Source organism: Dysidea avara, chromosome 11, assembly GCF_963678975.1.
Source record: "Dysidea avara chromosome 11, odDysAvar1.4, whole genome shotgun sequence".
Classification (NCBI taxonomy): Eukaryota; Metazoa; Porifera; class Demospongiae; order Dictyoceratida; family Dysideidae; genus Dysidea; species Dysidea avara.
In genome coordinates, this window is record NC_089282.1 from 27442069 (window position 1) to 27469727 (window position 27659).

General features: G+C 37.6%; 1 protein-coding gene across 2 annotated transcripts in view; it reads left to right on the plus strand.

The window, feature by feature from the left end:
* The window catches only part of LOC136239561 (ATP-dependent translocase ABCB1-like), an 83706-nt gene that overhangs the window by 986 nt on the left and 55061 nt on the right, over positions 1–27659 (plus strand). The window lies entirely within an intron of this gene.

A 27659-nucleotide genomic window follows, 5' to 3' on the forward strand; every position in this document is an offset into this window, starting at 1 on the left:
GAGTGAAGGACAAAGAATTGGTTTCACTATAGTGGGCTGGACGGTTTACATTTGGATTAAGTGATCACGGTAGCTATTGGTGTGGTCAAAACTCGGGAGGCAAAACAGTCTAGAGGTATTTGTGAAATTAGCACCCATCTATCCGTGTGGATACTGCTCAGTTCAAACGGTATGGAGTACTTGTTCAGTCAGTAATTCTTTTCTTTTTGTTTCCACTTTTCTAGGCTAACAACTGTAGTGGCAGAGCATAGTCATCATGTGATAGAGCGCCTCGTGCTTTAATTCAAGAATCTTTGTAGTCTGGTATTAAGACACATGTAGCTAGATGTATGTAATATGTTAGAAGGCCAATAGCTAGCTTCTATTAGGTTGATATTAGTCATCTTGCATACAGTAGTGTAGGATGGTACATAAGGCCACTCCAATTGGTAATTATGTTTCTGGTCAACCGCCCGCATCCTTTTTTGGAGAATGTTAAATTTCAGAAATACACGAGATACATGGGTAAAATGCCCGCATAAGCTTTTTGAAAAACCTGGATTTCAGAAACAAATATTGGGCTGCAACAAGTATGCTAAATCTAACCATAACTTGTATTTTATCAGTGAAAACCTGACAATGCATAGTACAGATCGATATACTCTAATAGAACAGTCAGTAAATCACAAAAGTACTCTAATTGAGCAGTCAGTTCATGGTTGCTTTGTTGCTGAACTCCGCCAGCCCGCCCGCACCTAGGACTCATTTTCAAAGGACCAGAAACATAATTACCAATTGGAGTGGCCTAATGCATTTTTTAATGCTATATTGATGTCCATATGTGACCGGATTTGCGAAAAGGTACCTTTTCCACACATTTTACATGTAAGCAAACAAAATGATGTAACGCTTGACTCCTTACACTGATTAACTTGCTTTAACTTTCATAATGTAGCCAGATACTTTAGCTGCACTCATGGAAATTTGCAGATAATTATATGCAATGATAAAGACATTATGAAGCATCAAAGTTCACAAAATGGGTCAAATTTTGTGTGTGAAAAAGGTACCTTTTCACAAATCCGGTCACATATGAAGATGGGCATGTGTACATGTGTTGCATGGGAAATGGCTTGCCCACCCATTGCCCAGGCATGGCGAAAAGTTTGGCGGCACCACTGCGGGAGTAATATATAACAAAAGAGTTTTCAATTATCAGTGTATTAAAGCTGTATAACTACATGCTAAGTTTAGTGGATAATGATATCAATATGTTTGTTGAAGGACTTAAAGAAGATACACTGGTATATATAAGATGTACAAGTTTCAGAATTGTATATAATCATGCAGTTACATCCCTGATGCTGTCTGCAGATTGTTAACATGAAACGATCTGACTGCTCTATTAGAGTATTTGAACGTTCTATTCGAGTGTATCGATCTTTTAGAGGCTTTTCAGCCAGCACTCGTATAATAATGCCAGCTATGTATCATTCTTAGTAGTTTAGTACTTTCTTCTAGCTAATCAAGAATAGGCATGCCCCTTAATTCCACTGATTATTCCCATGGACGTCTGATAATTCTAAAATATTATTATTCCTGTATTATTATTGTTTACTGTACAGAAACCTCCATATGGAGTATATAGTACAACAGATTAAATTAAGAATAAATTGTAGTGATTGTACTTAGCTATAATTAATACATTGTTTAAATGTGCTTAAGGTAGGTGATTCCACAGTACTGCTAGATAGGTTATTCCATAATTTAATTGTAGAGGGGTAATAAGAGTAAAGGTAAGAGTCAATTCTGGAGTGTGGCTGCAAAAATCGTTGATCGTTACCTCGTGTTTGGCTTGCTGCTGAGATTAAATAGTTTCTATTATCGATGTGAACTTGTCTATGCACCATTTTATACATCATAAGTAGCTTCAAATTGTTCCGTCGTTGTTCAAGAGTTGGTAGATTCAGATGATCTAGTATCTCAGTTACACTAGCCCAGGGTGAATAATTGTTTGTAATAAAGCTTGCAGCTCTTCGTTGGATCATTTCTAACTTGTACACGTTACTGTTATTATTATTATATTATATTACTGTGCAGCAATCAAAAGATTATAATGCACAGGTGTGATCATAAAAGTTACTTAAGTTATTACAAAACTCATTAGGCGTAGAGGAATTAATTACATCAGCAGGGAGTTGGTTCCATAATTTGATGGTTGATGGGAAAAGGAAAATTTGCATGCATCAATTAGAGTCATTGGTTGGTGATAGTAGCCACTCCTTAAACTGTTAGTGTATGGAGACCAGACAGTTGATGCATACTCTAAGATAGGACGTACCATTGCTAGATAACACAGCTTCTTAGTTTGTTGAGTGCAAGAGCTAATATTACATCGCAAAAAGGCATTGGCTGAGTTCGCTTTATAGGTAAGTGTAACAATCTTATTATTCCGGAATTATTCTCACGAAATTGCTAACCTATTATTCTCACAATTATGCCGGCATATTAGGCGCAGGCCTATTTCCAAACTTCTGCTGTACACAATTTTAAATCTAGGAGGGTTTGGGGCAAGATTTTCAAGAAAATTGTGTAATTTGAAATTGAATCTGTTAGCAATATTGACAGTTTAAAATATAATTAAGTTAGGTATAATGTACGCTGCTTAATTGTGCTTGCTTCTGTTACAGTATCAGGTGCAGACTAAAGAGTTAAGGGACAGAGCAAACTTTATATTTGAAGCATACAACAGACATGGATGTTGTTCTGGGGGTATTGGCATGTCCACAGGACGATTTTCAGATCTTAACACTGTTATAAGATTTTGGACTGTGTTTTACTGTGTTGGTACAGTAAATAAAGTAGCTGGCTAGCTACTTACAGTTTTTAAGAGAAATATAAAATGTGGCTGTTCTATTAGAGTGGTTGACTGCTCTATTAGAGTATTTCGATCTGAACTTTTGTACCGTTGCAAATCACTGTAAAATATAATTTTGATTACCTGAATACACTTGACCAGTTTCTGGAAACCTCAGAAACCCCCTAGATCCGCCCCTGAGAGAAATACCTTGGAGTAATGCTTTGACAATTGCTGTACAGATGGAGTAATCATCTTAGAAAGGTTCGTCAGTGGTGTAGAAGAAGCAGAATTAAAGCCACGGAGTTATAACACGAAATACAACTTGGTGTAGCAAGTGCAAGATCGAGATACTCTAATAGAGCAGTCATCCTAATAGAGTAGTCACCCCAAGAAATCAGCTAGAAACAAGTAATCTGTATAGGGATCAGCTACAAACAAATCACCCTGTAAAGAGTTCAGTAACAAACAATTCTCTCTGTAGATAGATCAGCTAGAAGAAGTTATCTTGTAGGGAGTTCAACTACGGAAAGAGATATTTCAGCTAGAAGAAGTTACCTTGTAGAGAGTTCAGCTATAAAGAAACCATCATGTAGAGAGTTCAGCTGCAAACAAATCACCTGTAGAGAGTTCAGCTACAAACAAATCTCCCTGTAGAGAGATCAGCTAGAAGAAGTTGTCTTGTAGAGAGTTCAGCTATAAACAAATCACCTTGTAGAAAGATCAGCTAAAATAAGCCACCTTGTAGAGAGTTCAGTTACAAAGCAACTACCATGTAGAGATTTCAGCTATAAACTAGTGAGACATCAGCTAGAAGAAGTTACCTTGAAGAGAATTCAGCTACAAAGAAACCATCATGTAGAGAGTTCAACTACAAACAAGTGACCTTGTAGAGATATCAGCTAGAAGAAGTCACCTTGTAGAGTGTTCAGTTACAAAGAAACCACCATGTAGATAATTCTGTAATAAATAATGTATTATATATATTATATATATATATAATATTATACGTGTGATCCAATTTTGGAAAACCATCCCTTTTGGCATAGTGGTCAATTTCCTCTTTTGTGGCTAATATGAGGCACTGGGTGTTTATCTATCTTGTGTCAAAATTTCAGCTTGATATCTTGAAGGGTTACAGAGGTATGGTCAATTTACTGTCTAATACATTACAACTGAAGTAACTTTTCATCCTAATGCATTGAATTCTGTGAGTGATTAAGCATGTCAAATTGTGACAAATCACTTTATTTACAAATAATTCCATTCCTACTCTCTAAAAATATTCTAAAGAGACTTCTGATAGTTAAAAAAAGTGTTCCGGGTCTTTTTCTTCAATTAATTCCATGTGTCATTGCCTAAGACTTAGTTTTAACCATTCTAACACCTGAACAAATCACCCCATTTGTAAGTTAATTGTTGTCCCACACATGGTGAAATCACTACATGGTCTGATAAAATCATCCATATCTCCTAGCAGAAAGAAACTGTGGGTGTGACATTTGACAGTAAGAAGGCTTAATAGTTGCTTTATCCAAACGTGGAAAAATAATAATTAAAAAAATATTGCTGAAATTTTCAATTGAGTTTTCCTGCAAATTTTGCATGTGCCCAAAAGTATGGTTTTCCAAAATTGGGTCACGTATATATATAGTATATGTAATATATAAACCATGGTTACAAGGTGTATTGCACTTATATACACCCTGACTCCGAAGTCAGAGGAAGTTTACCGTTGACAAACGCCGAGGCGAAGTGAGCCATGGTTCATATGATATATACCATGTTTTTAAATTAATCTGCACTACATCACTTATTAACAACCCATATGCACACAAACCAAATTAAAGTATATACTTACACTTAATTCGCCATAGTTCGGCATGGTAGACACACTGGAACACTCCTCTCACAATTCAGCTCTCACAATGAAGAATCAAATTGATTGTGGGACTTAGTAAACATATCTCCGTATATCACCAGGACTTGTCCGTCCTTTTTTTACAGCTAGGCTGTTTTTGATTAGATATCACTTTCTTTTTGTAATTTCAAACCTAAAGCTAGCCTATGGCTAGCTTTAGGTATTACTTTTAACTTGTCTTTTTCGTTACCACAGATCGAGAGAGAAGATTATTATGAGGAAGATTTTAATGATTTGTTTAGCTACATGTATATTTAAGCATAAATTTTTAATTGTGTTGATTGATCATAAAAATAAGTCGCATAGGTTAAACTGTTTGCAACTACAGCGAAATGTGTATGTAGTTCTACAGGGAGCCTCATAATGTAACTGTACTCTTTGACTACATGGTGAATGGTTTGTAGCTAAAATCACCACATGGTGGCTTATTTCTAGCTGAAACACTCAACAAAATATAGCTGAATTCTCTCCTGTTTCCAGCTGATCTCTCTACTGGAAGACTTGTTTCTGGCTGACCTCTCTACAAGGTGATTTGTTTCTAGCCAATCTCTACAGGGTGAATTGTTTCTAGCTGATCTTTCTACAGGGTGAATTATTTCCAGCTGCGCTCTCTATAGGATGACCTGATTTAGATGATCTCTCCACAGGTGACTTGTTTCTAGCTACATTCTCTACAGGGTGACTTCAAATGTAGTTGAACACTCTACTAGGTAGGGACAGATCCAGGAGCTGGCAAGGCGAAGGGCACAAACAAGCTAAGTTATAGGTGGTTGGAGAGAGCAGATTCTCTTGTATTTTTAAAGTAGCAAATAATCACCTCTTAGCATTGTCTTACATCTTATTTTGCAATTTTGTCCTTTGTGAAGTATTAAAAACTGTTTTAAAGGCTAGAATGTCCAGCAACACGATAATTATTTTAGAGGCGCTTAGTATGCACGAAGGTGCTGGGTGACAGTCTGATAGTTGCTTTTGCTTGTTTTAGGTGAGTTTGCAATAAATGTTAGCAATTTGTACATATTATTATGTAGCTATGTATATTATAGACTGATAAGACTTAGTATTTCAATCAAAAGAAGTATGTCTCCTTCACAAAGTGTGTGTGTGTGTTGGGGGGGGGGGGGGGGGGGGGGGAATTCATCCTGGATCCACCATTACTAGATGACTTGATCCAACTGAGTTCTCTACAGGGTAATTTGTTTTTGGCTGATCTCTCTACAGGGTGATTTGTTTTCAGCTGATCTCTCTACATGGCTGCATGCTTGTACTGAACTCTCTACAGGATGACTTGAAAAATAGTTGAACTCTTTGCAGGTAACAGGGTAACTTAATTTCCTAACTAATCTCTCTACAGGGACTGTGCAGGGTATAGCTGATCTTTCTGCTGAGAGATTTGTTCACATGATAGCTGGATTCTCCATGGGGTGACTTGAAAAGTAGTTGGGCTCTTACATGGTGACTTTATCATGCTAGTCTCTCTACAGCCTCACTTTACAAGTTGCCTTGTTTCAAGCTGATCTCTCTATAGAGTGATTTTTTCTAGCTGATCTCTCTACAGCGTGATTGTTTCTAGCTAATCTGACTTATTTCTAGCTGAGCTCCCAGAGAAGAGCCTGTGAAATGAGATAGTAAACTTCATGTAGTTTTCAAGGACACTGCCTATAAAAATTCATAGACACTGCTTATGAAACTTTGACAATTCATGGCCACTGCAACCATGAAATTTTCTTGTGCCATGACATAATTTGTCAGTTCTATAAAATTATCATCAAATCATGAGTATTTCATGGCATGGATATTACAATGAAATATCAGTGAAATGACTTTAATTATTATTATTATTATTATTATTATTACTAGGACCGGGTCACACATAACCAAGTAAATTGTTTACGTATAAGACAACTTCAATTCTGTTTCTCTAACTGATGTATAGTAAGTACAGTAGGACCTCCACTATCCAAGCATCTGTGTGCCAGTTCAGTTATAAAAGTGTTAAGATAAGTGAATTCGTTTGTATAAATCAAGCCCATTCATTTATATAGTAAGTTCCGTTCAACTGCTCTACACTTACTCTACTAGAACGTTCACCTAATAACAGAATACTCAAATATAACTGTCACTTACACTGTTCAGATAATAAAGAGTTCAGATAATAAAGAGTTCAGATAATCAAGATTCAAGGTCCTGCTGTATCAGCTGGTTACGTCACCATTGCATAGCATTTATGGTAACCTTTACCTTGTATAAATAATTTGAGTTTGGTAACCTTCCGTGTATACAGCAATGCTATGTACAATGGAAAGGTGGCCAAACTCAAACTATTTATTGCTACTAGAGAATCTTACACTTTGCTTTATTTATTACCATGTACTTCACAGATTAGTATTCAGCAGGAGGTGGCACAAATCCCCCTCCTTTCAACCCAATAAGTAAGATGTAGGAGGCAGGGCCACCCAGAGAAATTAAAGGGCCAAGGGCAAAGAGTTAAAATGGGGCCCCAGGGGCAAGGAGGTTTCCCATTCTGAATCACAACTTCACCCAAGATGTTAGTTGTAGACAAAAAAAAGTCATTACATGCTGATATTGACAATAGCTAGACCTTGCCAACCATATCTCCTTATTTATAAGCTTGCTACACTGCTCCTCTGAAGAATACTCTGACTGCTCTATTAGACTACCTAGATCTGACTGCTCTATTAGAGTATATCGATCTTTTAAACAGGTATTCAAGGGGCCCTTCATGGGGCCTCCTAGGGCCCCTTTCAGGCTGGAGTCCAGGGAAAAATTCCCCAGTTGGCCCCCCTGTGGGTGGCCCTGGTATGAGGTTGCCAATCATTTCTTTAGTGTCAACACTTTTCCATTACTACTGCTGGGTTGACTTAACTAATGGCAAAATAACCAGTAGAAAAACTGAGATGGATTCCAGGACCTCATCAGTTATCATACAAAAAAAAACTACTAGCCAGACTATAGCTACCACAAAATCATCGCCACCCACTAAACTATGTACACATATGGGCACAAAAATTCACACACACAGACACACAGACACACACACACACCATAGGTGTAGCCATGGCCAGGGTGGGCATAAGCAGGCATTGCCCTACCATTGCAGTTCCTTTCCCATCAATTAACCTTGGCCCAGCCATCACGAGCAACTAACTTAATGTTAGTTATGCTACACTAGTTTCATGGCAGAGCACACACAACCCTGTGACAGCAATATGGCATGTACCACATTGTTTGAATTATGATTTACCAAAGGTCTGAATTCATGATTGACATCACATGCTATATTTAGGAGAATCTCTTGGAAAGCCCTTTTCGCACCTCAAGTAAATGCACTTTTATTTTGTACATACTGTAACTCTTCATTTGTAGCGTTGTGTAATGGACTGAAATATATAAGAGCAAAGCGTAATTGCCACGATTCAATCTCGAGTAGTTGGCCTCGACATTTCAGTTCAACTGTGCTTTAGTCTACTACAGAAAGTGCTGCACACCCAAGGCACATAGACTGTTAGTGGAAAAGAACAAAATTCTGCTCCATACAATTTATGATATATGCCATGGAACAGGAAATGGAAAGAAGATCAAGTCATTGTGAAGATTTCCAACCGTATCTATGTAGATATTATATCTGTGCAAAGCGCACATTTAGTTCATCTCAGTGGGACCAAACTTAATTTGTTACTAAGAAATAGGCCTGAGCCAAATATGCTCAAAATTTTGCCCAAATGCTTTCAGGAATTTCCCAAAATATTTCAGTGTCCCCTCCTAGGTTAATGACATTTCTTACCATAATTTTAGAATATTTTAATCAGCGAATGCTCTATTAGAACATTTCACTACACACTGACTGTTCTATTAGAGAGTATTGATCAAAGGAGGTATGCACAAAGTATTTGAGTACTACATTGTAGTTTGCATTTTTCAATGTCTGCTCTTTTAGGGAATATCGATGATATTAAGTTTGAAATATCTACCTAATATGCTAGCATTATGCTGACATAGCACACTAGCCTATCGTGCCTCTTATTTTACTGATATATTTGTCACAGGCTTACTAAGCAGCATGCTGCATAGGTATGCCAGCTAGGAGTTTGCTGGTTCACACATTAGTACCCCAGTCCTTCATGCTCATTTAGGACACAATGTTTATTTGAGTATATCACAGGTCTCTACTTCCATTTGACTGTAGCTTGCAAGTCAGATAAGATGGTTTGTTTTTATACTTGTTTAAGGCTTACTAGTTGTGAAGTCACATGATGTTCAACTATGACGATCGTCACCAATGGATACTGTAGCTGAAAACCATGGCTAGGGCTACAACTTATAGAATAGCATAATATGGTTAAGTGTATCAATTTGCATGCCATGCAAGCAGCATTTGTTTACATTATAGCATAGCTAGTTATAGACTTTGTGTGTATATAATTTTACTATTTTTCGATAATCACTCACATGAACGTGAGTGTATCTTTTTATATGTATAAAGTTGGAACCTCAGTTATCCAAACCTCTTGGCAACAGGTGTGGTCCATAAGTTTGAAAAGTCCAAATCACTGAAACTGTATAACATTGCATAAGAATATTTTTTTAAATTTCAGTATTGTCAGCTATTTAATAGAACAGTCACTACTCTAAAAAAAGCAGTCATTTCTGTAGTTTGGTTGACTGAAAATCCAAATAGGGGTTTGGATAACTGAGGTTCCACTGTAGCTATGCCTATCCATCAGAAAGTTGGTTGGCTATAGCCTGATGCATGCACACACAGAGGGGTATACCAAGGAGGTTCCAGGGATTTCAGGAAGCATCTTTTGATTTTAGTTTAAACCTTAACAAGTTGAAACTTCAGGCCGGAATCTATAATGGAACAGGACACATTTTAAATTATTTTTAGTCTCTCACACAATAGCAACACTTGTACCATTGTTCTGAAGTGTAATTTTGGTGAAAACATTGAGATACTCTAATAAAGCTGTCAGGCAATAAACTACTCTAATATAGCAGTCATTTATCTATAGTGGAAACTTCTTTTCTAAATTCCTGCATACACCTCCCACACACATGCATGCACACACACACACACATGCATGCATGCACAAAAACATACCCATCTACACACAAGCAAAACATGTAGACAAACACTTTTAAAAGAAGTACACACATGTGTTTTGTGTATGTGTGTATTTAAAAGGTATAGGCGGGTAGAAAATAGTTGTTGGAGCAGTGGCAGAGGAAGTATTTGATATGGGGGGCTGACCAGAGTAGAATCTCTGGCAGCAGGGGTTCAAGGGGGCACCCCCCCCCAGAAGTTGTAGCCATTATAGCTTTCACAACATCTCGAAGTTCACCAAAATTAATTTATAGAGTACAATTTGAAGCATTTTAACTAAAACACCAACTTTTAGTCAAAACTATTTAAGGTTACAGTATAATCACAGGCAATCATTCAAAATTTTGAATGCCTATCAACACTTTTTGAGACACCCATAAAACCAGTCTACTGAGTCTAGCAGCGTGAAAGGTTTAAAGTGAACACAAAGCCCTTCCTATTTAATGTTTTTGTCACTACAGTACAGTGTAGTTTGAGGCAGGTGAAACACTACAAGTTGTTGTAGCAAGACAGGTAAGCCAGCCCATCCCGTACATTGCTCAGCTCCAGCTATCACTACCATGTTTTTCCATCGCCAAATACAGCAAAAGCTGTAGGCTCCATATATGGGCAGTTTTGGGACATGGTGATACTGTACATTAAATTTATTAGGTCCTGTGCAAGCATTTTTGGCATATGTCTTCCCAGTGACAGAGATACAAACCTTCAAGAGCTTGTTTCACTCGAAGAAACTTCTAAAAGTTTAATAAAATGTCTTCACAAACAGTAACTTAAAATATCACTTCCACAATAGCTAGATATTGTAGTTGCTTAGTTACTTGAGTCAAAATTATAGGGATTCAGTAATCTGTTAGTCTGGTTTTTGGCGACACATTTTTGACAAATATTGCTCTATCGTGGACCACACACCCAAGAACAGTTGTTGTTCTGCAATATAAACAAACAAATACAAATAGTTGTATTACTTCCACAACACAGTTGGTGAAATTATGTTTCCCTTGCTTGGTTTAGAGCAGGTTCTGTAAATTGTTCTGCCCGTGCATTAAAAATATACCGTAACCTTAAAACAGGCTATTTACAGTTAATAAAATCTTTTTGGCAAAGCTTTTAGCTGTTAACTACAGGGTTAATGAACATATAAGCAGTACAAACAGCCTATAGGCACCTGGAAACACTTGACGCAATGGTTTCTTAATGTAAGAGGTACCTGGTTCAATTCCCGCTATAGGAAACTTTAAAAATAAAACTACTTTTAGGAACATGTTTTTATGCAGGCGCCTTGACTGCTCTATTAGGGTATTTGAACATCCTATTAGAGTATATCATCTTTATCATGGTTTTCAGCTCCAGGGCGCTCGTGTATTCTCCCTTTGTTTGGTCGAGTGTCTCTCATACCATTAGGTCACTCGAATTGGTAATTATGTTTCTGGTCAACCGCCCGCATCCTTTTTTGGAGAATGTTAAATTTCAGAAATACACGAGATACATGGGTAAAATGCCCGCATCAGCTTTTTGAAAAACCTGGATTTCAGAAACAAATACTCGGCTATTGGGCTGCAACAAGTATGCTAAATCTAACCATAACTTGTATTTTATCAGTGAAAACCTGCAAGAAATGGACATAGCGCATAGTACAGATCGATATACTCTAATAGAACAGTCAGTAAATCACAAAAAGTACTCTAATTGAGCAGTCACTTCATTGTTGCTTTGTTGCTGAATTCCGCCCGCCCGCACCTAGGACTCATTTTCAAAGGACCAGAAACATAATTACCAATTGGAGTGGCCTTATCTCGATCTTTTTACAGAGTAAACTGCCCTAGCTCCACCCGGTGAGTTCTCATGTCGAAGCTTCGAGTCGAATTTTGTAGTATCCAATGCTTATTTTAACGCGCAGCGCATATGAATTGGTTGCTAAGAATTGCAAACCTGGTTCTCAAACCGGTTGTATGAGTTCAATGTTTGGTTTTACGCGCAGTGTATATAAACTGGTTGCTACGCGGTCGTAGTTACTCAAACAGGTTATACGAGTTGAACGCCTAGTAACTAACGCGTGGTGTGTTTGAACCGGTTGTTAAGAACTGGAAAGGACGGCGACTATTAGAAACCTAACTCATTAACGAAGGCACTGGCGAAAAAACCCATAGTTAATTTTGACGTTGTGTATCGTCTAACACAACCCCGGTGAGTATTCGTTTGTGGACTTCGTAGTTAGTCCTGTAAATTAATTAATTACGACGTCATTTCTTAGTATTCTTATTACTTGGTTATGTAATTATTATTATTTGTTAATTGGTACAAGGAAGACAAATTATTATTATTATTTGTTAATTGGTACGAGGAAGGCAAAGTCATATAAAAACCAATCTCAAATACATCTAAATAAAATCAAACCGGCGGTCATATAAAATACATATAATTTAGTCTTAAAGATCAGTACATTAGGTGCAGATACAATTTCGTGGGGTAAGGTGTTCCAATTATTAATGATTCTCTATGAAAAACTATGACTTCTAATAGCAGTGTTGAAGCAATTTTTGTAAAGTTTGAGTCCATTTGATCGGGTTGGGTTGGTATTAACACAATTTAACAGTAAAAATATAGTCTTTGTCGACACAGATACTAAATTGTTCAGAATTTTGTAAGTCATAATCAGATCCATTCTGGTTCGATGGTAAAGTAAGCTGGGTAGATTAAGTTCTTGGAGTCTTTCAGAGTATGTCAAATTATAAAAGGAGGGTATAAGTTTTGTGGCTCTTCTTTGAACTGCTTCCAATTTATGGATGTTTGTCATAAGATGAGGGTTCCAGACAGTTGATGCATGTCCAAAATTGGGCAAACAAGAGTAACGTATAATAATATTATTGTGTTGGCATCCCTGGAGGCAAAGGTATGTTTAATAATTCCCAATACCCTATTAGCTTTCATTACAATTTGATTACCATGAGATGTACACTTCAAATCTTTATCAAATACTACACCCAGATCTTTTTCCTCTACAACAATGGAGATCATATTTGCTTCATTTTCAGATAGGAAATAATACTCTGTGTTTGATGAAGAATGTCCAATTGTGCTGTAGTGACATTTAGGAAGGTTAAGGAAGGATAGCCATTGCAAAGCGGAATCAATGTCTTCTTGCAGAATGGAGGAATCTTCAGATGAACAGATGGGGTGATAAAGTTTTGTGTCATCAGCAAAGATACCCAAATAGCTCTATATTCAGTCAGGTAGGTCATTGACATATATAATAAATAAGATGGGACCGAGCACACTACCCTTCGGGACACCACTAGTGACAGTAGAACACTCAGAGAGTGCTCCACGAACAACTACTCGTTGCTTCCTGTTTGATAAAAAAGCTTTAATCCAACGAAGTACCAAGCCATTAACACCATATGCTTCTAACTTAGTCAACAAACATCAGTGGGGAACCTTATCAAAAGCTTTTTGGAAATCTAGGTACACAACATCAACACTAGTTCCATCGTCGATACACCTAGTCCAGTGTTCCATAACAGTCAATAGCTGCGTCTCACAAGATCTCCTGCTACGAAATCCATGTTGCTCATTGCAAAAAAAGTCATTTGCTTGGAAGTAAGACATTATTCTGTTTTTAATAATTGATTCAAGCATTCTGCAAAATATTGAAGTAAGGCTGATTGGGCGACAATTGCTAGGAAGATTTGTATCACCTTTCTTATGAATGGCAGTGACTGTTGCTAGTTTCCAACATGAAGCCCAAAAGGACTCCTGTAACGATTTATTAAATAGGAGATAGAGGGGTAAAATAAGTCCATTTTTGATTTCTTTAGACACACGTGGGTGACAGTTGTCTTGGCCACAAGATTTATTTGGCTTAAGCCAGTTGAGTTCAGTTAATATAATATCACACTGTGTGATGGTAATATTGCCTAAGTGATGGCCCATAGATTTATCTGGCAAAGATGGCAGATCTGCTTCTGGCTCAATAGTAAATACACTAGAGCAAAAATTATTTAAACATTAAGCTGTTTCACGATCAGAACAGGTGAATGATCCATCCGCTTTCCTTAAGGACATGATATCACAATGCACTTTTGCATTCTCTCTAATATATTTCCAGAACACAGATGGATTTTCTTTGACACTAACAACCACTGCTTGAAGTATCTTAGTTTACTACAGTGGTATATCCCCAGTATATGGAACAGTTAATTGTTTGTTATTTTAGTAGTTTTTCAGTAAACCCGCATTCACTGATGTTTTACTGAGAGTTTAAAACTTAGTAAAATAATTATGTTCCATATACTTAAGTTTACTGACACTTTACTATAAGTATAACTACAGTAAGGCATCTTAACAAATTAGTAAACTAAGAACCTTCAAGCAGTGAACAAGCTTAAGTTCAAAATTGGATTTAGCCCTTTTAACAGTAGCAGTGGCAGTGTTTCTCTTTGTGGTGTAGGAAAGATAATCGACATGATGGTGAGTGGATTTATAGGTGTGCCTTGCTTTATGTTTCTGTTTAATTGCTTTAAGAGTAGAAGAATTTAGCCACTTAGGTTTAGAATTAGATTCAAACATTTGAGTAGGAACATATTTGTCAATAAGAAATTGCAGCTTAGAGTGGAAAAGTAGCCACATTTTCTCAGCATTGAGTCCTTCAAAGAGTACTTCCCAGTCAGTGTTCAATAAATCTCTAGTCATTGATACATAATCTCCACGGTTATATAGGTATTTAGATACACTATGGCATTCCACTGTGCAATAACACAAAAAGACAAACTCTATAACAATATGATCACTTTTTCCAAGTGGCGATAAAGAGGTCATACTAAGCACTGTATTTTCATTGTTGGTTAATATAAGGTCCAGCAAGGAAGGCACTTGGTTGCTTCTAAATCTAGTGGGAAATGTGATATGTTGGATAAGATATAGGTCATCCAATAGGCTTAGAAAGGCCTCATTGTAAGTATTAGTAGGTGTGACGACAGTTAAAGATGTCCAGTTTATGTAGGCCATGTTAAAATCACCGATAACAAGTAGATGAGACACACCAATATTAACAGCTTGTGTTAACAAAGAGCACAAGTGGTCAAAGTTTAGTGACTCACTGTTATGGGAATGATAAATTACACCCAAGAGTAAGCAGTCATTACCGGATAAGGAGATACGACACCAAATTGACTTGGAATATATCACAGAGCACAAAACATCATCCTTGTAAGCACGAAGACTTGAGTTAACAAAAATACAAACTCCTCGTTTGTGAGGTTGAAAATTATTACAAAAAGTGTTATACCCTTGAATACTAAGTTCTACATTGGATTCACCAAATTTCGGATTGATTTCTGTAAGAGCCACATTATCAGGTTTGTCAACTGTGATTTTGGTTTTAAGCTCATCTAATTTATTGTACAAAGGATCTGCATTTGCATACCAACATTTTAAAGATTTAAAAGTTGAAACTACTGTATTAGATTTGTCATGTGGAGGGTCAGAAAAGAATTGGTCAGTGTCAGAAAATCCGTTAGAGGCAGCCGAGACTGAACAGCCTAGGCTACGCATGCTGCTGGTCTGCTAATGCTTGAGTAGTATCCATAGAACTGTTTACATGTGGGGTTTTACTAACAATCTGTCCTCTACGTATTATCAGTTCACTTTCACCATTTCTTTTGCGTCTGAGCAATTCTTCACGCAATAACTTGTTATCCTGTCTCTCTTATAGAGAGAGATCAGGTGTGATATAGATCTTTTGATGAACTCCTGAAAGACCCTTAAACTTTTTAGCATTTGATAGTAGTAGACGTTTATGTTGAAGGTTACAAAGATGGACCTTTAGGAGTCGGGATCTTCCTTCTATTTTTTTGCCTACACGCACAGTGCTAGAAACATCAACTGATCCAATACCAATTTTATCAGCAATGTCAGCAACAGCATGGGTGTCATGAGTAATGTGAGTAGTGGACTCAGTTGATTCAGATTCAGGAACATTGTGTAAGATTATTTAATTTGCGCCTTTCTCTATCTCTGTATTCATTAATTACTTGTGAAGCTGAGATAGCAGTAACAGTTCTATCAGGCTCATGAGCAGAAGGAAAGGACTGTGTCGCAGAATTACTGCTAAGTAAGTTTGTTGTAATCTTTTCTTCAAGCTGCTAGAAGCAAGAATCAATTTGATCCTTCATTTTAGCTGCCAGGTCAGTTAATTGAGTTTGTAATACTTAGATCTGCTCGTCTGCAGTGGACTGGGTGTCTTTGCTTCCTTCAAACTTTTCCAAGACTGTAGGTAGTTTGACAATGCATACACAGCAAAAGAACACAATTTGATCAGGGCAAGTGTTTAACATAATTATCATATTGAGACTTACTCACGTTTGCACATTTTATATGTTGCCACTTTGCACACCAATGACATTCTACCGCGCTATCCTCAACAATTTCTTTGCAAGGCACACAAATCTCTCTTTCCACTGAACTGGTAACTGAACTGGTAACTGAACTGGTAGCTGAACTGGTAAATGGAATACGCTTCCTTTTCTTCTGCTCCCTCTACCCATCATGTATTCTAAATAAGGCCACCCTTCAGGCAACAAAAACAGTGACGAAACGAATGACATTAACAGGACACAGTTCAAACCTTTTGGGGTACTGTTAGTAGAATTTCCTGGCCACAGTACAACAGCTTTTAGGCAAGAATTTGATAAGTCAGCAAGATGAATTAAGAATCAAACGACCACATGGAATCACGTGATTTTTTTTTCATGGCACTTAATTAAGCTTGAGTCTTTTATGCTCCAAAATTAGTCTATTATGCTTTTTTGCATTTCCCCATTTTTCTGCCTAATATGCTTGTTTTTATGCTTTTCAGAAATGCATTATACATTTATTTTGTGTTTTTTCTTTGTACAGTAATGCTCTCCATGTGATACAATGTAAATGGAGAAGTGTCATGTGCTCCAGAGTTCATAGGCATATTAGAACAGGGGTCTGGGGGCATGTCTATAGTCCCTCAGAAGCTATACACATTTTATTGTCTAATATCTTTTAGTGTTGCACCGATATGAGATTTTTCCGATATTCCGATAACTGATATTGGATAATATTTTCAAGCCAGTGAACATAGCCAATCTGATATAGCACAGCATGTCTATCTTGTAGCAATTTTTATTAGAAATTTGATTGTGAAGGACCAATTTAGCTTGTTTACAGCAGTAGTATTGCTATAATAACAGCTGACAGACACTGAAGTAGTAAAAACAACATTTTAATGCAGGAAAATGTAACTTGATACATTATTAAACTTCATGAGCAGGTATTTATAAATACACACATAATATCTGTATCTGCTGCTTTTTTCATTGTGGTGCCAATCTGATACTGATATGCAAAAAAACACTGCTGATATATGATTTTTCCAATAACCGATCTGATTATTGGTGCAACACTAATATCTTTGCAGTTTTGTATACAAATAAAATATTATGCATTGATTCTGATTGATCTTCTGAGTTGAAGCAGTTGGTATTTAAAGGACAGCAACTGCTCAGTATATTATGTAACTTGCATTTGCAACAACAATCCCTTGCCAAAAACCTATTACAGTGGAACCTCTCTTATCCGGGCGGTCTGGTACATACTACTGTCCATATCTCAGAAATGTCCGTAACTAACTAAGTGACTAACTTAAATACAAGTAATGTTGTTATTGCTATCAGTTTGTTCTATGCAGTTTAGTAGACAGAGGGGAAGTCACTACAGAGCATTCATGGTCACTCCCCTGGGCTGTAAAAATGCATTATCACCTAGCAACCAAGTGGTAGTTATTAGTAGTAGAATAAACAAGCCACAAAACAGGTAAACAACAACCTTTAGGCTACCTCCTTGTGCTTTTATCTAAACCAAACTTCATTATGGTCAATAAACTACAGCCACATGACCAATTTGGGCTGTCCGGACAATGGAGGTTCCCGGATAATAGAGGTCCGGATAAGGGAGGTTTCACTGTATTAGCCTCCTGGGGATAAACACTTAAAAAATGGTTCTCATTCTCACTGTTGCATGCAATGACTGCTCTATTAGAGTGTTTGACTGTTCTATTAGAGAATTTCGATCTATTCCTATTAACCGCAGTCTCACTCCAGACCTGCAGAGACTTCACTAATGTCAATGTCCAAACATTCACTCAACACTAACCTTAAAAATATTATCATCAGAGTGTCTTCCAATCGAGCTTCCAATAATCATAATCATCATTATCACATTTTATCAGACAACGATATATGTTATATAATACAAAATTCAATGATTGAAGTACAGCTAAACTGCTTTGTCATGCCTTATTGGTAGTTGGCATGTGACTGCATGTGTCCTACGAAACCGAAACCCACAATGAAAAGCATTCATTTCATCTAGCAATGTAAACTTGTAGTAGTGCATTGGTCTTGTTGTTGTCAGGAATCATTTCTCCATCTAAAAACAGGTTTGCCCTTGACTCTGACTATTATAGCAGAAGTTATAAGTATCATGGTGGAAATTTTCCCATTATGCTCCTTGTTAATCCAGCATTATGAATTATGCTTTTTATCCTCTATTATGCCAAAAGTTATGCCAGCATAGTTGATGCAAACCTACACTTAATGGGGATTATTTTATTGTTCATGGATAATCCATAGGTGTTTCATGGCACTGTACATGTTCTCTGGTAGTGCTACACGGTGCGGACTTCATTCTATCTGATCTCTCTACATGGTGACTTGTTTCTGGCTAATTTTTCAACAGACTGATTTGTTTCATGCTGCTCTTTTTACAGGGTGACTTGATCCTTCTATAGGATGATTTGTTTCAAGCTGATCTTTCTACAGGGTGATTGAAATGTAGCTAATCTCTATACAGGGTGACTTGTTTCTAGCTGATCTTTCTACACATGATTTTTTCTAGTTGATTTCTCTACAGGGTGAGTTCTTACTGGCTGAACTCTCTACAGGGTGACTTGTTTCTTCCAGATCTCTCTACAGGGTGATTTGTTTTGAGCTGATCTCTCTACAGGGTGATTTGTAATGTAGCTTATCACTTTTACTTGTTTTTAGCTGTTCTCTCTACGGGTGACTTCAAATGTAGCTGAACACTTTGCACGATAACTTGCTTCTACATAGCTTATTTCTCTACTGAAAGAGTTTGTTTGTGGCTGAACTCTCTACAGGGTTGCGTATTACTAGTTAAATCACTCTACGAAATATAACTGAATTTTCTCTAGGTGGTTTGTTTATAGCTGATCTCTTTACGGGTGGCTTGTTTCCAGCTGAACTGTCTACAGGGTAACTTATTTTGAGCTGATCTCTCTACAGAATGATTTGTTTCTAGCTGATCTCACAGGGTGAATTTTTTCTAGCTAATTTCTCTACAGGGTGAATTGTTTCTACCAGATCTCTCTACAGGGTGATTTGTGTTGAGCTGATCTACCTACAGGGTGATTTGTTTCTAGCTGATCTGTACAGAGTGAATTGTTACTAGCCGAGTTTTCTACAGTTTCCAGCTGAACTCTCTACAGGGTGAATTGTTTCTAGCTGATTTCTCTACAGGGTGACTTGTTTCTACCAGATCTCTCTACAGGGTAATTTGTTTTGAGCTGATCTCTCTACAGGACGATTTGAAATGTAGCTTGCCTCTTTACAAAGTTACTTGTTTTAAGTAATCGCTCAATGGGGTGATTTGAAATGTAGCTTATCTCTTTACAAGGTTACTTGATCTCTCTACAGGGTGACTTCAAATGCATTTGATCTCTTTGCAGGATGACTTGCTTCTAGCTGATCTTTCTACTGAAAGAGTTTGTTTGTAGCTGAACTCTCCTCAGGGTTGCTTATTTCTAGCTGAACCACTCTATGAAATGTAGCTGAATTCTGTATAGGGTGACTTGTTTCTAGCTGATCTCTCTATGAGTGGCTTGTTTCCAGCTGAATTCTCTACAAGGTGACTTGTTTCTAGCTGAGGGTGATAGTTTTTAGCTGATCTCTACAGGGTGAATTGTTTCTAGTTGATCTCTACTAAGTCGAGGTCTTTATGGGGTTACTTGAAACGTAGCTGGTTACTAACCATTTTTGCTGGCGAATATCTCAGTGATGGCCTGGCAGATTCAGCTCAAATGTGAAATGGGAGGTCTCCCACCACGAGGGATATTCTACAGCAAAAATGGTTAGTTTCCGTCCAGCCATTATCAAGCTACTTATTCGTGAAAACGGTGTTTTCTTGATTCCTGTAAAATACAGTTGTCTGTCGCGCGCCCACACTGGCTGTACTTGGCCGCATGACACACTATCATGTGTCTTGATAGAATAAATAAATCTCACTAGTGCTGAATATATCGCTACCTATAAGAAGGTGTAACCTTGCTAGTAAACTTTCCTAATATTTCTTTCTTTTTATAAAATTCAACATTTTGGTGACTACTTCGTACAATTTTGCTACAATACTGTTAAACAGTAGAGCCAGCTGCCACTATCTAGTTATGATCAACTCCAAAAGCTATAAGTACAACTTTTTTAGTCAACACATTGCAGGGCCGGAGGAAGTAGTTGATATGAGGGGGGCTGGGCTGACCCAGACTTATGGAAATGATCTACATTGTCTCTGGTTTGGTAAGGTGAGACCACAAAAAAAGGTCACAGCCAGCTGACAATAGCTGCCCACCTCACCAGCTACGAATATATAGCTGATAAACTACATAAAATCCTTACATAGCTCGCTACACACTGCTCTAAGACTGTGACTGCTTTATTAGGGTGACTGCTCTAATAGAGTATCTCAAACTTTATCGCTGTTTTCAGCCCCACTCCAAGAAGGATAATTTCAGCGTGATATCATTCAGAGGCGGGCTAAGCCCCCCTTGGCAGACCGAAGTGGGGCTTCAGCCCTTTCCACCACCTATGGCACATTATTATTATTATTATTATAATTTATCTAGGACCGCGTCACATATAACCAAGTACATACACCAACGTGACAGCCCCCCGGTGAGGCTATTAGGTGGTGAATGCATTATCCCCAAATCAACTCAATATGTCACAGTAGTGACAGATATAACACTATAGTGGCATCGTAACTAAAGGCCACCAGTAGCTAAGTGCCAGTACATCATTGGTGTGGTATAAATGGCACAGTGATGTGTACAAAGTATATGTATACAAAACATACAGGAGAGAACTATACATTATTGCAGTATTGTATGCAGCAATACATTATAGGCAACATCACCTTGCAGATAAAAATTATTAGCCAATATACAGCAATGCATATCAACATCAACTAGAGCTAAGTAAGGTTCATCAGTGATGTAGCAATGGCACAGTGATGGGTGACACACCATAGTTATGCATACACAACTTTCAGGAGATAGCTACACAATGCTGTAGGCGTATGCAAGCCAGATGAACCAGATAAAGGAAGACAGCCAAGCCACTAGAGCCTAGTAGCTACGCCAGGTGAAGGCAAAAAAGATTAAGCACGTATTGAATTGCCTGACACCAACACAAAGAAAGTTCGCCATGCCAGCTGCACAAGACAAAATTGTTTACTTGTATTTTATATGTAACTGTAAGCTTATTGTAAAGAGCGTGGCATATGTCAGTTTAATGTTTTCTTGTATTGTTTATTTACATGAATCAGTGAATCCACTGGCAGCTGGCATGGAGACTTGAGATGTTACAAACATAAAAACTTACTTGTAATCTTCTTGTTTACACAAGTGGCTTCTGTAATCTTCTTGTTTACACAAGTGGCTTCTGGCTCTCCTGCACGGGCATCACTAATCTTCTTCGCGCAATATGTAAGTAATTAAGCAAGGGTGTGGTACTGGGCGTTATATAGAATTACACGTATGGTCAAGTCATCAGCACAAACAGGAGCGACGATTATACGTTTGTGCCTTCATTCACAGGCGAATCTATCCCCGGTTAGTTCATGTCTCTAGGCCTCGTAGTTTTCTCAAACATTAATTATTAATTATTTAATTATTTATTTATTTATTTATTTATTACGTAATTTTAACCGCGTTTCGTATTATTCTTAGTACTTGGTTATATAATTATTTATTTATCTAATTTGTCAAAATGACAGGGTGACACCAAAAGGCATAGCCTGTACAAGGGTGCTTCCCTAAACACATACATTACAAAAATAAACTACAAGGACAAAGAATAACAACACAAAAGTACACTACAAAGAAAAGAAACAATAGTTACAATAAGCAAAACACACACAGAGACTTAAAAAACATTGCTGTCTTCCAAAATAACATAATCTTAATTATAATCCTTGGGAAACTATTATCAACCCCAGTAGTCCAATATAAAATACTGGCCAATAATGTTTACATTGCTATCATTGTAACTATATTTGACTGTTCTTTTGGGATGACTGCTGTAATAGGATGACTGTTTTATTAGAGTACCTTGATGTTACTTGACCATGCAGTCTCTAGAGACCTCAGGAACCCTTCTTGAGATGTATTTTTAGCTTCTTTTTACTCTACAGAGTAATGGTAAGGCTCTTGGATGTTTTTCTTTCTCCCTGATCCCCATTTTCATCATCCTTGTCTCCAGAGCTGGATCCAGAGATGTTGAATGATCAGGTTTATGGACTGCAATGGAGGTTATAGTCATGCACACTTTTTAATCAATGTTTTAGTGATATTTAGATCAGAGATGTGAAGGTCATGCTTCCCCAAAGAATGTTTTGAAATAGATGTTCTGAAATGGCATCTGGTGGCTATTTTACATACAAAGTATCTTCATCTTTTCTGTTAACACTAGACCAAGCAGTGTAATTAGAACAGTGGCTATATTATTCTTTATTAGAGTATTGTGTTGACTGCTCTATTAGAGCTAGGAATGAGGCTATTATGCTCCTTAAGTTGAGCATAATGGTTTTGAGCAGTGCTAAAAATCACCTATTATGCTATTGAGAATTGCCCATTATTCCCAAAATTATGCTACCATAATTGGCTAATAATGCAGGTTTATTGATGTATCAGACCATATTCATTGATGTTTAAGTTTCCAATAGTCTAGAATTTTTTAGCTGTTTGTATTTGAGTATTTCTTTCAATGTGACTGCTTTATTAGAGTAAATAATATTCAGTGACTGTTCTATTAAAGTTTCTGACTGCTCTATTAGAGTATCTCGATCTTCTTTAACAGTATGGTGCAATCTGCAGACTTTACAATTGTGTCAATTATAGGGCATAGGCACTGCACTATACATGTAAAACAGCTATGCACCAACATTACAAAAAAATTACCATTTGTACTATTTTGACCAGGTCTGTGTAAATCTTCACATCCAGCTATTTCAACAGACTCTTCATCTGTCCTGAACACCCATAGACCATTTATTCCAATGTTACTGGTTGATGCTATGTTAATGATTTCACTAGTTTGGGACTGAGGAATAGCAGCATAACGTATTCCATCTCCAGCATCAAATCCAACTTGAGCTTGGATGCCACCTAATCCAAAACTACCACCAGAAGCATCACCAGTTGTCCACTGAATCTCACCATCAGCATATAAGAATATTACAAAGGACTGAAGCCCATCTGTTACAAGTACAGCTTGGAAGGTGTTTGTCTATAAATTAAAATAACATCATTGTTGTGGGATCCTAGAAAAACTAGTGAAACAGGTAATATAAAAGATCCCTAACATATTTTGTTCAATGCTAAAGTAGGGATTATCCCATAGGGCTCTGGTGTAATACCATAACATACTTGCTACACTAGTTTTTATTGTTTGTATCCCTATACACTTCATTTTAAAATCAATATTTTTAACACTGGCAGCTGGCATGGAGACTTGTATGCCAGCTGGCAACACTTTATTATCTAATGGCTAATATATTGTCATAACGAGTGCCCTTTATAAATGGACCCAAATCTCCTTTGTCCTAGGGTTCATACCTGAGAGGTCCACAATGCAACTAAACTTCACAAAAATAGCGTACGAGATTCAGAATCTTTAGAGATTCACAAAAGATTTAGGGAAAAGATTCAGCAGGCACCACCACACTAATGTATGGTATCCTGTATAATCCAAAGTTTTACCAGAATTTGAGAAGATTCACAAAAATTCAGTGTTAAAAACCTGTATGAGGTTCAGCTGTGTTGCGGACCTCTCGTTCATACCTGTTTAAAACTCAATATTCTTCTCCTTCCTGGTAGTAGGAGTCTTTATTTTGAATTAGTTTATTCCCTCACATGATATGGATTCTAAAAATGACAGTATGATGTCATCTGGTTGATTAGTAAGATGGCATTGCCATATTTCAATACGAAGAAGACACTTTCTTTGCTTCATAGCACATGAGTTGTAAGTCTTTCTTCGCTTCATAGTGCATGAGTTGTAGGTGTGTTCTGTAAGTTTTTTAGATGTGCTAGTAGAAGAGAGACAGATGGCTATCAAATGGTATAAAAAACTTGGGTAAAAAAGGGAAAGGGGAGTTGTTCAAAGTTGCTATTATTCTAGAGATTGTTACAAAGTTGCTATTGCTCTGACAGTCACCCAATAGCTGTCTGACTGAAACATCAAGCACACTAGTTGTCTGGAGGTATATAGTATTCTGTGAGCTCAAGGCAAGCTAGGGTTAGAGCTAGTAAAGCAAGCAGCCTGGTTACTGGCTACCTTGCCTTGAACAGACCATACACGAATACATTCATACAGACAGTGAAAAACACCACTGTCCCTAGCAGGCAAATCTCAATTTAATGTTAGGGTGGCATTCAGCATCAGTTTTTTCTTCACCTGGGTGTTGGTTTTTCTTACTAGCTATATACCTCTTGAATTAGATTTATAACATAGAAAACTAGGAAAGGTGGATAGCTAGCATGCTGAAGTAGCATGGCCATTAGGACACTAACTTCATGTACAGGTAGCTACTAATCGTCCAGAATTTGGTCTCAAGATGCATTGAATTTTTCTTCATTTTTGTCTATCTTTTATTTAATAGTTGCTCACACACATTGTTGTTGTATCTTATTCAATGGATTGTAACTGTTACTTGTACCTTTTATTCTGTGGTTGCCATTAAGAGTTTGTATGCATTGGTGTTGCTGAGCTTACTTTGATACTGAAACCCGGGATGGTAAGAGTACAGTATTTGTCTACATGGACCTTTATTTACAGCATAATGATGCAAGATTATGCTTTCCACGATTTGAATTCTGTGCCACTGCAAATGCATAGGCATAATTAGTGTTATTGTACAGTGGAACATCTCTATACACTCTCCTGTTTCATACTGTTGGATCTCCTGCAGTCTCCTGGAGAAGTAAAGTATTTTGATCATTGCTTCAAATTTGAAATGGAGTGATCATTTTCAGCATATTGTGTGCAAGGCAACTTAATCTCTGAACTAATAGTGATGGACTATGCATGGATGTACTGAAGCAACAGCCTATTGAACACTTGTGGACCTTGTCTTTCTCTTAAGTTTTGTTATGTCGTGTGGACTCTCTATACTAACATGGTAGAGTCAGTGCAGTGCAGAGCTGCAAGGTGGATAAAAAGTACATTTGATACACCAACCTTTCAGTGAAATAAATCCAATAATGAATGATTAAAGGAGCTTGGATGACCTTCTTTGGAGCTGAGATGTAATTATGCTTGTGTTATGATATTATGCTTTCCTACTGTACATCTCCTATCAAGTTTTCAGACTATTTTCAGATGAGTAATCGGTCTCATTTGTTGACAATTCACTTACTATCCTCCTCCATTAATGCTTTCTGCTATTCCTTCTTTGTGAATTGTACATTTTTTTGGAACTCAGTTCCTTTTGATGACCTGGCAGCAGCCACCAAGTATTTCAAGCAGACACTAAAACAATTTATGTCTCTAAAGTAGTTTTGTATAATACTATTTGTATGCATGTGTTCTTGGTTTTCGTAGTTGTTGTTATTTTGTTTTTGTAGTTCTGCTGTGTTTTATGCGTGGGAAAGCACAATTATGCTTTTTGTGAAACACCTGTCTGTTGAAAAAAATGTGACTGGATTTTGGAAAAACGATCCAAATTGCACATTAGAAGTTTTGAGATAAATGGTTTTAAAGAATTCAAGCCAGCATAACTCTCCAGGGATAGCAAGCATGCGTATGAAATTTACTCTACAGATGCAACGATCTGTTACCTTTCAGACTGCTTGTAGAGTTTACTACCAAATAAGATATAAAATCTGAGCAGTTGGCGAGCGAATTAGTATCACGAGTGCTCACAAAGGGGTGGAGAGTGGGGGTGGAGGGTGGCGGAGTGGAGGGTGGGGGGTGGGGGTGGCGGGGTGGGTGTTGGGTGGGGGATGGGTGTTGGGTGGGTGTTGGGTGGGGGGTGGGTGTTGGGTGGGGGGTGGGTGTTGGGTGGAAGGTGGGTGTTGGGTGGAAGGTGGGTGTTGGGTGGGGGGTGGGTGTTGGGTGGGGGGTGGGGGTTGGGTGGGGGTGGGTGTTGGGTGGGGGGTGGGTGTTGGGTGGGGGGTGGGGGGTGGGGGTTGGGTGGGGGTTGGGTGGGGGTTGGGTGGGGGCTGGGCGGGTGTTGGGTGGGGGGTGGCGGGGTGAGGGTGCAGGTCTGAAATTGCAGGTCTGAAATTCTGCATGCAAGAGTTTATGGCCTAGACTTCTCCAAAGGCATAGAGTAAGTCACCAATGTTCGACCACCATAGGTTCGGTCGCGATATTTCTTTAAACCCGCAAAGAAATTTTCTGCTCTTGCTATGCCTTTTTGGAGAGGGCTAGGCCATAAACTCTTGCATGCAAAATGTCAGACTTGCAGCTTTCTTAGTATGGCTGCAGGAACTGTAAAATGACCTGTTGGAATGTTCTCAGTTCTCGGACAAAAATATGTGTTATCGGTCGAGTGGCACTGCTCGTAATGCTTGAAGCTGATCAAGTCTTTCTGTGCTTGATATGAAAGAGCAACTTTTACACGCTCTAAATATATGCAGATATTTGGCTTAGTCCTTATTAGCTGTGAATTACAAAGCTCCAAAGTCACCTCTGTCGTTCAATATTAAATTTGGCCACATGTGAAGTTCGTGCAAATCAAATAGTTACCTATATCGAATTCAAAGCTATTTTTATGAACATTGAGAGCATCAGCTACCGTTCAATAGTAAATAGATACATGCACGATGGCCGCACCTTGATTTTATCCCGAATAGCTACATTGCATTAATGCTTCTTTGGTAGTAGCAGCCTAGCTACTGCACCCAGCACACATATACATAATCCAAATTCACTTAAATGGGGTTTTGACTAACCCCTGTCTTAAAAATATCAAAAGTTTCTCTCCAAAATGTCCAGGACATTAGCCAGATCGAAACGTTCTAATAGAACAGTCACCTATTATACAATTGGAGCAGTCAGAAAATCTGAGGGCCATGCCAAGGAATATTCACTTAAATAAGACTGTTATATGTAAATATTGTTGATTACAACGCTTGAAACCTGATTACATGTGATAATAAATTAGCTGATTGTTATATTACAGTAATTGACTGCTCTATTAGAGTATTATGATTATGATTAAAGTACCGGTAAAGGCACAGCCTGTATACCGGATCTGCACACAATAGTACAATTACCGTTATACAAAAGTAAATCTCGAATCAAATAAGTGATTATCTAATAAGGATTTAAAATTATTTACAGAATTTACGTTAACTACAACTGCAGGCAAAACGTTCCAATCATTAATTAACCTATTTAAAAATATTTGATCGACAGTTTAATCTTGAGTGACATTTGAAAAGCTTAAACTGATTC